Source organism: Propithecus coquereli, unplaced genomic scaffold (genome assembly GCF_000956105.1).
Source record: "Propithecus coquereli isolate 6110/MARCELLA unplaced genomic scaffold, Pcoq_1.0 Scaffold2, whole genome shotgun sequence".
NCBI lineage: Eukaryota > Metazoa > Chordata > Mammalia > Primates > Indriidae > Propithecus > Propithecus coquereli.
In genome coordinates, this window is record NW_012144966.1 from 5,896,684 (window position 1) to 5,912,970 (window position 16,287).

Consider the following 16,287-nt stretch of genomic DNA (forward strand, 5'->3'; position numbering starts at 1 on the left):
CTCAGCTGTAGTTAATATACTCACTTACCTGACTATAAACCATTGTTTTTCCCATAAGACATTTTGCTGTACAGCAAAACCTCCTAGACTTCCGGGTTTCATTGCTCACCAACATCTTCCTCCTCCCGCTACCTGACTCCCCCCAGCCTGCTGCACTACAAGCTGTAGCCACAGTGAATTCCATCCCATGGTGAGGTACACTTCTTGTCCCCAGGCCTCCTGCACTCACGCTGGTCCCTTAACTGGAACACTCTTCTCCACCTCTTTGATTTGTTTGCCAAGGTCTCTCCTTTGATGTGACATCCTTTGGCAAGTCTCCTCTGACTTACCCTGTTTGAGTTAGGTGCTAGGTTCCCTTAGGATAGTTTTTGGCTACTTATAACAGAGCTGTGATGAAAGTGGCTTAAGATAGAGAGTGAATTTCTCTCTCATGTAAAATGAATGTGGAGACAGAGGGTCCAGGGTGGTTTGGCAGCTTTGCAGTGTGAGCTCACTGCTGCAGCCTCCAACTCCTGGGCTCAATCCATCCTCCTGCCTCCGCCTCCCAAGTAGCTGGGACTATAGAGCTGTCCTCCACATTCAAATAGTTGTTGTATTTTTTGTAGAGACAGAGTCTCGCTATGTTGCCCAGGCTGGTCTCGAACTCCTGGCCTCAAGTGATCCTCCCACCTTGGCCTCCCAAAATGCTGGGACTACAGGCATGAACCACCATGCCCGGCCAAGAGTAGCTTTTTTATTCCTAATTTAGGAACAGGGGCGACACATGACACGTTAGGTCAAGCACAACTTCTTTATAAAATGAGCAACACATTTGACGTGGACCCATCTATTTACACAGTCACTGAATAAGTATTTTTTGAGTACTTTGATCAGGCTAGTTATGAATGCCAGAGATACAGTGCTAAGCTCAACAGACAGGGTCTTTTATACAGTACTATGTTTAGAATAAATTCCTGGCAGCAGATCAAAGCCTTGTGGGGTTCACCTTCCCTTTTCCTTCAGGGGTTTTAATTTTGTGCTTTTTACAGTAAGTATTCAATAAATCTCAATTGAGCCACTGGTTGAAACAAGAATGACAGAGTCGGGGATTTTAAATGTCCTCATTATCATCCCAATTTCCTCTTCTAAAACGTCACTTGGTCATTCTTCCCTTTTAAGTTTTATAGCTCGAAAGAAATGAACAATTGGCTAATAAATGTTGGATGTAAATTCTAATTCCCTTTCCGGGAATGTATCTTTGTAACACTCTGTACTATTTTCCTTTGAACTCTGGATATCGTAGAAATTTATGCAGAAGAGGTTTTCAGAGTCTGCTGAGCCACGCAGCATCCTGTAATGATATGTTTCGTAGTCCCATGTTCTCAGCATTAAGGGCTGGTGTGGCATGAAAGTCCTCAGCTACCATCATGATTTCTGTACAGATTTTTCAAAGACATATTTCCCTAAGTCTGATATCTGAGAAAATAAGTTCACTTCCAATTAGTTATAGGAATAAAAATATTTTTCTATTTTTTTAATCATTCACACATTTAAAAAAATTTCTCTGCCTTTCTTATGGTAATATTGATAGAAATGAATTAAAGCAGGGTGTTCCAAACTGGGGGTCTCTCATGCAATATATTACCAGTTTATTAGTGTCAATGCAATGCGGTGTAATGAGACCCAGCCATTTTTATTAATTAATATCAGTGCAGTGGGGTCTAAACACAAACGGTTTATTTTTCTCCATCAATATCGTTATTCATTTTCTGTTGAATCCTCCTTTCCTGTCCCTTAGAGATGCCACTAGAACATTCCATCATTTCTCTGTCATTTTCAATAATTAAAAGTCGAGTTCTGCCCGGTATGGTGGCTCATGCCTATAATCCCAGCACTTTGGGAGGCCAGGAGTTTGAGATCAACCTGGGCAACATACTGAGACCCCATCTCTACAAAATATAAAAAATAAAAAATTAGCCAGGCATGGTGGCACATGCCTATAGTCCCAGCTACTCAGAGGCTGAAGCAGGAGGATCTCTCGAGCCCAGGAGCTGGAGGCTGCAGTGAGCTATGACCGCACCACTGCATTCTAGCCTAAGCAACAGAGCAACTCCTGGCTCTTAAAAAAAAAAAAAAAAAGTCTAATTTAGTTTATAGCTCCAGTATAAAACTTGTCCCTTGCGCTGCCCAGCATTGGCTGGGCGCTCATGGTTTAGGGATTTGCAGATGGGTCGGGCTTGCTCTGTGCTTCCATTTCTCTCCCTCTCCCATCTTGGAGTGTGTGTGTTTGTGTAGGAGGGTTGCCTCTGGATCTACATTGGGGACTCCCTTTCTTTTGTACTCTAGTTTCTCTGTGTTCATATAGCCAGGTGGGAAAGTCTCTTTTTTTTTTTTTTTGAGACAGAGTCTCACTCTTTTGCCCAGGCTAGAGTGAGTGCCGTGGCATCAGCCTAGCTCACAGCAACCTCAAACTCCTGGCCTCAAGCAATCCTACTGCCTCAGCCTCCGGAGTAGCTGGGACTACAGGCATGCGCCACCATGCCCGGCTAATTTTTTCTATATATTTTTAGTTGTCCAATTATTTTCTTTCTATTTTTTAGTAGAGACGGGGTCTCGCTCTTGCTCAGGCTGGTTTCGAACTCCTGAGCTCAAACAATCCGCCCGCCTCGGCCTCCCAGAGAGCTAGGATTACAGGCGTGAGCCACCGCGCCCGGCTGGGAAAGTCTCTTTTGCCCAAGCTAGAGTGCAGTGGCACAATCATAGCTCACGGCAATCTCAAACTCCTGGGCTCAAGCGATCCTTCTGGGACTACAGGAACGTGCCACCACACTTGCCTAATTATTTATTTTTTGTAGAGATGAGATCTTGCTGTATTGCCCAGGCTGATCTGGAACTCTTGGGCTCAAGGAATCCTCCAGCCTCAGCCTCCCAAAGTGCTAGGATTACAGCTGTGAGCCACCATGCCTGGCTTCTTTTCTAACTTGAGGATTTTCTCTCTTGGAGGTTGTGGTGGCTAGTTTTATATGTCAGCTTGGCTAGGCTGTGGTAATCAGATGTTTGGCCGCACACCAGTCTAGATATTGCTGGGAAGGTATATTTTTAGATGTAACTAACATTTAAGTCAGTAGAATTTGCGTAAAGCAGATCACTCTCTTCAGTGTGGGTGGACCTCATCCAGTTGATAGCCTTATAAGACCAAGGTCCCTGGAAGAGGAAGGAATTCTGCCTCCAGACGGCCTCCTGACTCAACGCTGCAACACTGACGCCTGCAGAATTTCCAGCCTACTGGCCTGCCTTGCAGATTTCAGACTTGCCAGCCCCCACAATCGTCTGAGCCAATTCCTTAAAATAACTCTCTCTTTATACATACACATATATATACATGCATCCCAGTGGTTTTGTTTCTCTGCAGAATCCTGATACAGGTTTTTCTCTGCTTCTCTGCCATTGCTGACTGGACTGCGTCAATGGCCTCTGTGTGGAGAATCCTTGTGCAGGCCCCCAAGTCTTCAGAAGAATTTCTCTTGGGGCAGCTGTCCATTTGGCGGGCTGGTGGTGAAGCACACTTCTTCCCTCCCCCTCACAAACGAAGAGGGACAAGCCACAGTGTGCTGCTCTAAGCCATCAACGTCCTACTTTTGTGACTCTCTTCCCATCTCCCCAACCCAGTCTTTTTGGGTGGGGGTTGGGGATCGACAAGACAGGGGAACTTAGACCAGGATGATGTCCCAGGGAGGGCAATTCTCTTCAGAACGTGGGGTACTTAATGTCCTCTTTGTCCTCAGCTGAAGGCCTCGGTGGTCGCTTCCAGGGCAATGAGAAGATTTCAACTCAACATCAGTTACAGTAAATTTCCAAGATGCTCCTGGGCATCCCTTGCAAAAATACTTCCAAATCCAAATATGTTTAGAAATAACTAAATGGAATAAATATTTTTCTTTAATGCAGGGCTACTCTGAAACTCTAATATTCTTTTTTTTTGAGACAGAGTCTCACTCTGTTGCCCAGGCTAGAGTGCCATGGCGTCAGCTTAGCTCACAGCAACCTCAAACTCCTGGGCTCAAGCAATTCTCCTGCCTCAGCCTCCCGATAGCTGGGACTACAGGAACGCGCCACCATGCCCGGCTAACTTTTTTTTTCTCTATACATATTGTTTTTAATTGTCCAGCTAATTTTTCTTTCTATTTTTAGTAGAGAGGGGGTCTCACTCTTGCTCAGGCTGGTCTCGAACTCCTGAGCTCAAACGATCCACCCGCCTCGGCCTCCCAGAGTGCTAGGATTACAGGCATGAGCCACCGCGCCCGGCCCATAGATCAGGGTTTGATCAGATGTGTTTAAGTCCCATTATCTTTTTTTTTTTCCACTCTGTCACTGGGGCTAGAGTGCTGTGGCATTTATCATAGCTCACTGCAACCTCAAACTCCTGGGCTCAACCCATCCTCCGGCCTCGGCCTCCCAGAGTGCTAGGATTACAGGCGTGAGCCACCGCACCTGGCCTCCATTATCTTTAATTTTGTGCTTTATGAGACAGGATAGTCTGGCTAAAAATAGTATTTTTGTTCATTATCTAATCACATAAATCAACACTTATGTGATTAAATATTTTGGACATCACACACACATTATGGCTGGATGTTTGTTGTATTATATAGTAATAGGGTCCAAGTTAAAGGCTATCACATTTAACCGCTGGAGTTAAAGGTCTCAGAATGAGAGCTTTTTATGAACAAGGTACTTACATTTATGGTGATAACATATACAGTATATATATTTTTTCCAAAGAGGACGTTTCTCCCAAACTGCTTATTGTTTATATTATTGGTGTCTTCACAGTAACTGACTTGTAATATTCTCCAGGGCTTTGCCCTCACCTGTATCACAAAAGGCAATGGCTGGGTCAGTATGTTCTCTTCCCAAAGTCAGAACTCACAGATAGTCAATCTCTCAAAGATATTGCTGTTAGAACCTTGTGTTCTCTGGCTTAACAGTGATTTTAATCAAGGCTATTTTAAAGGATTTGGGGTTTATAATTTTGAAAATTCAACAGCACTTAACATTTCACCATGAAAAATATCTTTGTTACTTTTTAAAATGTCTCCCTAGCGATCAGGACCAGCCAGAATTCACTGGCCTCACTACGTTTTTATCAGCTACTCATGGGATGCCTGAGGAAATGACTGTTCAGAACTTTACGATCACTTCATTCTTTCTGACATGCTCAAGCTGCAGGCGATAACAAACCAAATCAACTGTCCGCAAGTGCAGTCTATGATCTGTTATGAAGCAGCAGAATCTAATGTGGAGGCCAGAGCTTGACCTTGGTCTAAAGCAAATTTATTTTAATAAAACACCTGATTTTTTAACAGGAATTGGGCTTATTTTCAAATTGGCTTTATTTTAAAAGCTTTGCTCTTGGGAAGTGTAAAATGATACAGCCACTCTGAAAAATAGTTTAGTAGTTTCTCATAAAACTGAACAAGCAATGACCACACAACACAACAATTGCACTCCCGGGTGTTTATCCCAGATTAATGAAAACTTCTGTTCATACAAAAATATGTACAGGAATATTCATTGCAGCTTTATTCGTAATAGCCAAAAGCTGGAAATGACCCAAATGTCCTGCAATGAATAAATGGTTAAATGAACATGGTACATCTTTACTTATCGTATCAGACAAAAAAAAAAGTAGTGAACTATTGATACATAAAACAGTGTGAATTCTTCTCAAGGGAATTATGTGCAGTGAAAAATGCCAATCCCCAAGGTATGCTCTGTATGATTCCATTTATTTATTTATTTAGAGACAGGGTCTCACTCTGTTGCCCAGGCTGGAGTGTAGCCGCATCATCATAGCTCACTGCAGCCTCAAACTCCTGGGCTCAAGCGATCCTCCTGCCTCAGCCTTCTGAGTAGATGGAATTACAAGTGCGCACCACCACACCTGGCTAATTTTTCTTTCCTTTTTTTCTTTTTTTTTGTAGCGATGGGGTCTTGCTCTTGCTCAGGCTGGTCTCAAACTCCTGGGCTCAAGTGATCCTCCCACCTCAGTCTCCTAAAGTGCTAGGATTACAGGCGTGAGCCACCACACCTGGCTTTATTACTGTAATATTTTACTGAGTCCAATTAAATGGCAAATTGTCCTCTATGGTTCTCTGTATCCCCTAAAACTAGAAAACTGCCTTATCGCCAATCTCCATCCCAAAATCATTCTAATCAAATAGGGAATATATTTGGGAAAAAAAAAAGTTGGATTTTTACTTCATACCAAGATAATTTCCAAATTTATTAAATTTTTTTAAATCTTAAAAATGAAAACAGAAACACACTACAAGAAACCATAGGAAAATGATTTAATAACACGAGTGCAGAAAGCCTTTCATGTAACCAAAACGTTTGTACCCCCATAATATTCTGAAATAAAAATATATAAATAAAATTTTAAAAACCATCACAGAGTCAAGGACAAATCAAACCTGGAGACAGTTATAATTCATATAAAGACATAATCTTCTTAATAAAAATTGATAAGAAAAAATCGATAAATAGAAAAATAGCAAAGTATCTGAGCAGACAGAAATGTAAATGACTCAACCATATGAAAAGATGCTCAGCCTTACGTATAATAAGAGAAATACCGACTTCATCATTGATAAAGATGAAGTTTGATAGTATACTGTATTGGCTAAAGTGTGAGAAATCAACCATTCTTGTAAGTGGTGCAAACTCTTTGAGGGCAATTTGGTGATGTTTATTAAACTTACAAATGCCCATGTCATTTGACTCAGCAATTCTATGACCTAGGATTTTATGTTCAGCTATACCCAGCCATGACGAAAACTAAGAGGTGGATAATTATTCAGTGTGGCATTGCTTATAATGTGAAAACATTGCCAAAACCTAAGTGTCCACTAATGGGGACCTGGTTAAGTATATTCATTCCGTGAAGCACTATGTTGTGATAAAAAAGAGTGATGAAGGTCTTTATGGAGAGATCTCCAAGATATACTGCTAAGTGACAAAAGCAACATGCAGAATACTATGCAGCATAAATAATATTTATGCATTCACATATCCACTTCCCATTTCTTTACATTTGAATAAACTATCTCTGGAAGAATGTATAATAAACTAGTAACTTTGCTTGTATGGAGGAGAAATAATAAGTTTTTGTTTTTGTTTTTTTTAGAGACAAGAGGCTTGCTCTGTCGCCCAGACTGCAACTCCTGGCCTCAAGTCATCCTCTGGCCGCAGCCTCCCGAGTAGCTGGGACTACAGATGTGCACCACCATGCCTGGCTAATTTAAAAATTTTTTGTAGAGATGGGGTCTCACTATGTTGCTCAGGTTGGTCTCGAACTCCTGGGCTTAAGGATTCCTCCTACCTTGGCCTCCCAAAGTGCTAGGATTACATCCTGGTCGGGAAATAAGCATTTAGGGGGAGACATTTTTTACTGTATCCCCTTTGATACATTTTGAATTTTGAAGTACATGGATGTACTGCAAATTCAAAAGATTAAATTAGAATATGTGTACATAATAGGAAATGTGCAGAATCATATTTGGTATATTTTGACTCTGAACTGTCCTTACTCTGTATTTCTAGGGTGTTAATAAACTCAGCCCTTCGTTCTGTGTAAATTCTATCTCCCTTCCCATTTTTCTCTTGGAGTAAAACCAAGAGATTTAGTACAGATTTTCTCCTACCCAAATGATTGACAGTTGCTAGCCTGGTAAAGTGGAGAACTCTTTTTTTTTTTTTTTTTTGAGACAGAGCCTCACTGTGTTGCCCAGGCTAGAGTGCCGTGGCGTCAGCCTAGCTCACAGCAACCTCAAACTCCTGGGCTCAAGCGATCCTCCTGCCTCAGCTCCCGGGTAGCTGGGACTACAGGCATGCGCCACCGTGCCCGGCTAATTTTTTCTATATATTTCTAGTTGTCCAATTAATTTCTTTCTAATTTTAGTAGAGACGGGGGGTCTCACTCTTGCTCAGGCTGGTTTTGAACTCCTGAGCTCAAACAATCCGCCCGCCTCAGCCTCCCAGAGAGCTAGGATTACAGGCATGAGCCACCGTGCCCGGCTGAGAACTCTTTTTTTTTTTTCTTTTTTAATTGACTAGGCTCCAATCCATGAACAAAAGGGAAGACTCTATTGGGGCTAAAATAAGCAAAAGTAACTTAATTTATCTTAAATATAAAATGGTGTGATTGTAGTGTCTGAGTCAGCTTCTTCAATCTTGGGAAATTACTTAACCTCATGATTCCTCATCTGTAAAATGGGAATAATAATAACACCTCACAGAGTTGCTGTAATGATAGAAGTGAGATATGATATAATACAATGGAAATTTTATACTAGTTCTATGCAATTATCAGTTATTATTTATAAATCAGAAATAACCAATTTAAATACAACAAGTAATATCCTTCTAGTTTAGTAAAGAACCCAAAAGCTTTCTTTGAGTATTAATTTCAGGTTCATGTTTAGGCCAATCACTAGAGAGAGAAAAGTGGGAGGGAGAGAAAAGAGAACAGAATTTGGGGGCTGGGGAAGTGGAGACAGAGATTAGAACAAGAGAAAGAGAAAGACACACAGGAGAGAAATAAACAGAGAGAGACAAAGAGACGCAAAAATACAAGGAGTCAGAGAAAGAGATCTTCAAAGAGCAAAACTGGGGCAAATATACAGAAATACTGACCCAGGGTGCAGACAGAGGCACTTGCATGTGGCCAGAGATTGGGAGAATGAAAAGCGTTCCAAACCCGGGGACAGGGAACCTGGCTTCCAAGACAGTCTCTGCCACTTGTCAGCTGTGCAACATAAATTGGTGCTCAACTTCTGGCTTGCAGTTGCCTTATTTGAAACATGGCAGTCGGGGGATGTGGCTAGGAAGTGAAGGCCCTGTGTTCAGATCGCCACCTTGTGGTGGTTTCAGATTTCTCCTTAAGGCAGCGGTCCCCAGCTTTCTTGGCACCAGGGACGAATTTCATGGAAGACAATTTTTCCGGGAGGTGGGTCAGGGGGTGGTTTTGGGATGATTCAAGTATATTACATTTATTGTGCAGTCAGACCTCTCTACTAATGATAATCTGTATTTGCATCCACTCCCCAGCGCTAGCATCACCGCCCCAGCTCCACCTCAGATCATCAGGCATTACATTCTCCTGAGGAGTGTGCAACCTAGATCCCTCGCAGGCGCAGTTTATAGTAGGTTCACGCTCCTATGAGAATCTGATGCCTGATGATTTGACAGGAGGTGGAGCTTGCGCAGTGATGGGAGCAATGGGGAGTGGCTGTAAATACAGATAAAGGTTTGATCACTCCCTCACCAGCTGCTCATTTCCTCCTGTGCGGCCAGGTACCTAACAGGCCAGGGCACAGGTCCATGGCCCAGGGGTTGGGGACTGCAGCCTTAAGGATTGTAAACCTGCCCTGCGGCTTTGCAAATGACAGCCACAGAAGGCAGAGGATACCTTGAGGGGCATTTACCATCAAATTTGTTTGCTTGGAGTCAAAGAAGCCACCGGCTCCTTTTCAACTGATTGTCTTCGCCAGCTGTTACTTTGACTGTGCTGCCCCACAGGCCACTTAGGGTCTTAAAAAAGGCTTCCCATTGTTCTGGGTTTGCATTAAAGCCCAGCAAAGGGAGAAGGGAACCCCCCTATCTGAGCTGAGAGTCTCTGCCAAGGTGTATCTTCAGTCTCTCTTGCAGCAACCTCAGTTTTTTTTCCCCTTCATCTCCTACCTCAAAGGACCCATAGAATGCCCCCTATAACAAGGCCACAGGATTGTGTCTTGGTCTCATTCTGCAATTTTTAGAAAACCCTTTTTATGCTTCATACCAAAAAGTATACACAAACACTTCAAATTTGTGGATTTGCTCATGGGATGATATCTGTAATTCAGAAAAGTAGCCAACATGCCTGGCTACTTTTTAAATTTTTTGTAAATACGAGGTCTTACTATGTTGCCCAGGCTGGTCTCCATTCCTAGTCCTCAAGCTATCCTCCTGCCGTAGCCTCTCACATGCTAGGAATACAGGTGCAAGCCGCCACACCTGGCCTCCATGAACTCTAGTATCAACTTCTGTAGCTTGTTATAGTTACTTTTAATTTTTAAAATAGCCCTTGCTAGGCACGGGGGCTTACACCTGCAGTGTCAGCTACTCAGGAAGGTGACGTGGGAGGATCCCCTGAACCCAAGAGCTCAAATCTGCAGTGAGCTGTGATGATGCCACTGCATGCCAGCCTGGGCAACAGAATGAGACCCTACCTCTTAAAAATAAAAATAAAACATTTAAAAAATAAGTAAATAAATAAAATAACACCTGCTTGATCTCCCAAACGACTATACTAATTTATGCTGCCACTTGGGGTGAAAGAGAGTATCATTTTTTCTGTAGCCCCATTGGCAATTGGAGTTATGCCTCTTTTTTAAGTCTTGCTAGTCTGATGGGTATGAAGTGATAGTTCATGCTTGCGTTAATTTGTATTTTCTAGGTGCTAATAAGTTTAAGCATTTCTTTTTTTTTTTTATTTTTTGAGACAGAGTCTCACTTTGTTGCCCGGGCTAGAGTGAGTGCCGTGGCGTCAGCCTAGCTCACAGCAACCTCAGACTCCTGGGCTCAAGCTATCCTACTGCCTCAGCCTCCCAAGTAGCTGGGACTACAGGCATGCGCCACCATGCCCGGCTAATTTTTTCTATATATTTTTAGCTGTCCAATTAATTTCTTTCTATTTTTGGTAGAGACGGGGTCTCGCTCTTGCTCAGGCTGGTCTCGAACTCCTGAGCTCAAACAATCCGCCCGCCTCGGCCTCCCAGAGTGCTAGGATTACAGGCGTGAGCCACCGCGCCTGGCCTGTGTTGAACATTTTTAAAAACTCCATCTGACTACTCATTTTGTATATGCTTTTACCATATGACTTTTATTTTTTTAAATTTTATTTACTTATCTTTTGAGATAGAGTCTCGCTCTGTTGCCCGGGCTAGAGTGAGTGCCGTGGCGTCAGCCTAGCTCACAGCAACCTCAAACTCCTGGGCTCAAGCGATCCTTCTGCTTCAGCTTCCTGAGTAGCTGGCACTACAGACGCATGCCACCACGCCCGGCTAATTTTTTTTATTTTTAGTAGAGATGGGGTCTAACTCTTGCTGAGGCTGGTCTTGAACTACCGAGCTCAAGCGATCCTCCTGCCTTGGCCTCCCAGAGTGCTAGGATTATAGGCGTGAGCCACCGTGCCCCACCGACCACATTAAAATTCAGGCTGGGAGTGGTGGCTCACACCTGTGAGCCCCATCTCTGCAAAAAATATATAAAAAAAAATTAGCTGGGTGTGGTGGCTCATGCCTGTAGTCCCAGCTACTCAGGAGGCTGAGGCAGGAGAATTGCTTGAGCCCAGGAGTTTGAGGCTACAGCGAACTATGATAGTGCCACTGCACTCTAGCCCGGGTGACAGAGCAAGACTTTGTCTCAAAAAGAGAAAAATTATATACAGTTAAATATGACCATCTTTTATAGCTTCTGGATTTCCAGTCTTGGTTAAGAATTTCTCTGTTATCACTAGGTCACATACATGTTTCCTGTAGTGTTTTTTCAAATTTTTAAAAGCTTTTCAGTCTTTAATTCATCTAGAACTTATTTTCATGTATGTATGATGGAGACCCAAATTTATTTTCTTCCAAGTAAGTTGTGCCAGTACCGTCTACTAAGTAAATCATCTTTTTACCACTATAGCACTCCTTGAATTGTATACAAAATTACCATCTATTTCTGTACTCCCTACCCTGTTCTCCTGACCCATTTGACTATGCGTTTTGTTGATAATTTATTAGATTACATTGGTATAGTGGACATTAACTGGGTTTTGGCTGCTCATTAATTTTGAATATCCTTTCCGTTGCCCCAAATACTCCCCAAATTCATTCTCGGGATCCCTTGCTGCTTGACACAGATGTGAGTGTGGCCTGGCCTCCGCCAAACATTGCCTGAGGGAGGAGCGAGGTCTGGGAAGCACGGGCAGTGGCATCCAACTGCCCAGAGGCAGCAGAGTGGAGCATGTGGCATTCAGTCCTGAGCACCCTCAGGAGTGAATTGTCTCTGCTAAAGCAGCCTCTGAAATAGCCAGGTGTTATTCTTGGTGTAGGGGCCTGCCTCTCTGGTCCTTCCAGATTCCTTTTCAGGTTTTAAACTAGCCCGTGTGGATTCTGGGTTTTGCAACAAAGAACCCTTACTGTTTTAAGGGCCGTGGTAGATTTTATTCTGATATTCCCAAGGCTAGCCCTCAGACCCTCCCCCACTACTGCCCACAATTTCTTCCTTGGTTGATCTTTCTCAAATTATTTGTTTTCATAACCTTTGAGGTACCTTAAAAAATTTTCCTGTTGCATTTTTTTAAAAAAATTATTTATTTATTTATTATAAATTATTTATTTATTTAACTGTAGAGACAGGATCTTGCCCAGGATGGATTCGAAATCCTGGCCTCCAACGATCCTCCCGTGTCACTAAGATTACAGGTGTGAGCTACCACACCCAGCCTCCTGTTGCATTCTAATTGGAATTGCATTCAATTTATATATTAATTTTGGAAATAGTGGCATTTTTGTTTTCCAAATAATGACAGTTTTTCATTTGTTAGATTGTTTTTATTTGGTCTTGTGTCTTGAATTTGATTTCTAGACATTATAGTTTTAGTTGTGATGTAACTGGAATTTTTTTTCCATTTTCTTTTCCAGGTGCTTATCCTAGTACAGAAAATTCTATTGATTTTTTTGTTCATTTGCTACTTCAGTGCTTCTTAGCGCTCTTCTTAGCACCAGTAGCTTTTGATTGGGATCTCTTGGGTTTTCTAGGTATACAATCAAGAAAAAAAAGATAATTTCTCTTTTTTTCGATGTTATACCATCCCCTCCCCTTACTGCATCTATTAATATCTCTAAGACAATGTTGACTAGCAAGCAGGCAACCGTGTCTTGCTCCGATTTTAATTAACTTTCAGTACTTCACCTATTTTAAGTTTTTAAAAAATCTAAATTGAGAATGACTATTGGATTTTGTTAAATATTTCTTCAGCACGTCATGATCATACACTTTTTCTGCTTTAATTTTGTGATGAAATGATATATGTAATAGATTTCCTCATATCGACCCACCCTTGCATCCTTGATCAGTGTTTTATTCTTCTGATAAAGTATTAGATTTTATTGTTTGATAACAGAAATGCCCCCAAATTTCTGGCATTTGGATGCCCCCTTTCCTAGTTCCAGTGCTAAGGCAGGTTTTCTCGCATTTTTCCATTGTTTTGGTCATCTCAATTTTGATTAGAAATGGGAACAGCTGCAACTTTTTCAGGTAATGTTATATTTTTTAATTATTAAAGACTGTTTAGAAGAGAAAGAAATCATTGGTAATCCGACTACCTTAAATTACTAATAGCTCTTGCTGTTTTGCCACAAACCTTCTTTGGTGTTTGTCAGTTTCCAGGCCCATGACAAACTTCACAGGAACCCTCACCCTGAGTGCCTAAGGGGCACTGCTGCTCCTCTGAATTCTGGGGAAAGCTGTCTAGAAAAGACATCTATCTTGCTATCTAACCCCTTCCTCATGGAAAGGCTGCCACGTAGAGCTGTGCACTACAGAACTCTCGGGCCATCACTCACATTCACTGTCGTTGTGCTTATGTCTACTTATCAAAACAATTTCCCAACGGGTATCACTGGAATGTCTCGAGGAAGGGGCCATGGAACAAGATTGCCATGAAACCTTTCCAAAACCAGGCTAAATGTTACCTGGGATCCTTAGTCACTTCTAGTACCAAAAAGGACCTGTGCCAATCAGGTACTTGACAACAGCCATTTTCATCCATGCCTATCCCGCCTTAATCCTGCTACCAAACCACCGAGGTCAAACTTGCTCCCAGTATCCCCCTGCACGTAATGTTCTGGTTCTTAAGCACAATGGTGGTTTCAGAGGTGTTCATTTTATCATGCTTTAAAACTTTTGTACGTTACATACTTTCATTCTGAATGCCTTGATACAAATAAAAAAGGAAAGCACATACATACAAATATGAATGCTACTATTATGGGATGACCTTGAATCTGCTTAAATTTTTCTTCAATTACCTATTCACAAACCTTAGTACTGTAACCATTAGCAAACATCTTTCCAGATGCCTCACATACATGTCTCGATGCTAGGGTTAGAAATTATTGTTCTGTTATTCAGGAAGAATAGAACAGTAGTAATGCCTTTTTAATTTTTAAAATATACACCAGGGTAATTCCATTAAAAGTTGTTATAATCTGTACTTGCAGTGTGTGATGACAGGCTACTACATTTGTCTCAGTCTGTCTCTAGAATTTAAAGCAATCACCGAGAGGCAGAAATTTCTTCTAAAATCTATTATATAGAAGTTGGGACATTATTAGCTGCTAAGTAGCATCCCAGAGCCCTCCAAATTTCTGCTCAGCTGGAAAAGCTAGTATCTGACCTCAAAAATGATGCTTGGGTGTAGGAGATACACAGTGTACGCCAGCTCTGTGACAGAGACTGCTAGCAGTGCCCAATATCCAATTCTTTTTTTCCTCAGTAATAGAATCCCAAAATGTTAATTTGGCTGACAATCCAGACAAAATAAAGACTCTTATTTCCCATCCTTCGTAGCTAGTGGGATCAAGTGACTAAGTTTGAAATGTAAGTTGATGTGGTGTGCGTAACTGCTAGGAAGTGTTCTTAGAGGAGGGAAGATACCCTCTCTCAGCTGGCTCAAATGTTCATAGGCTGTTTCTAGCTGGAGCAGCTGTCTTCAACCAAGACACGAAAGCCACATTTTGAAGAGGAGCAATATAGCAAGAACTGAGATACCCGGCCCTGCAGTGTCTTACTAGCCCTGGACTATTCTCCCAGACTTTTATATGCACAAGAAGCAAACTTCTATCTTGTACAAGTCATCATTGTTTGTGGAAATAGCCAAACTAATACATACAAACTAATGTGAAATGCCAAGTTTCAGTCTAATTTACTTAACATAAAAGGTTGATGCAAGTGATATACTGCACCTGCTGGCAGGCAGTTACATCTACTGTGAAGATGACTAAGATGGATAATGTTTCCCACAGAGGACACTTCGTCACAAACAGACATTTTCAGAGGTGCTTAATTTAATTTGCCTTCCCAGCGGTAAAACCTGCACCTATGGTTTTTAGGAAAAAAGCAATCAAAAAGTAATTGCCTTTAGAGTAGCTTAGGATGCAAAGTGACTGACGAAGTCCCTTCCCACAAGAGAACTGTAACGAGCAATTTACACAAATCAAAAGTGGTTCGTTTTATTTATAATACTCAGTGCATCTTACAAACAACATATTTGCATTCCCTAAGCCTTTTGGAAAGTAATTCCAGTTTGTGCAATAGGTTTACAGGAAAATTTTAAGACATCTAGTAGACATCTTAAACCTAAATTCTAAATTTTGAAAGATATTTCACACTGTATTAACAGAGGACTACTTTTAATTAAGAAAAACTAAACTCTGTAGTTAAATATTGTCCTCTAGTATTTTTAACCCAAATATAAACTGGGTTAGCCTATGAAATAAGACCATTATTAGATTTGGATGAATTATTCCAATCTCCGCTCCCCAATAAAATGCATGCACAAAGCAAACATGGTAAATTACATTAATCTCATTTTATTCCAATGTATTTTTTTGGACTCTCTCAACTGTTGTTTTGCTCAATTCCGGGTGTAGATAGGTAGGATTCCAGTCTGGAGAAACCCTAAACCATTATTCCCTGCTCCAGAATAGGGAAGGATTTTCAGTAGGTAGGTGGAGGCAGGCAGGATTATGGAGACTTTTGAGTAGTTTTTTTTTTTTTTTTTTTTTTGAGACAGAGTCTTACTGTGTTGCCCGGGCTAGAGTGCCATGGCGTCATCTTAGCTCACAGCAACCTCAAACTCCTGGGCTCAAGCGATCCTCCTGCCTCAGCCTCCCGAGTAGCTGGGACTACAGGCATGCGCCACCATGCCCAGCTAGTTTTTTTTTTTTCTATATATTTTTAGTTGTCCAATTAATTTCTTTCTATTTTTAGTAGAGACGGGGTCTCGCTCTTGCTCAGGCTGGTTTCGAACTCCTGAGCTCAAACAATCCGCCCGCCTCGGCCTCCCAGAGAGCTAGGATTACAGGTATGTGCCACCGTGCCCGGCCTTGAGTAGTTTCTTGAGGAGACCTTGCTTACTAATATGAGCAAGATTCTCTTCTGGGCCTGACAAAGCCTGAAGGGGTCAGTTATTTCTGTACTAGCAGTTCTGGGAAC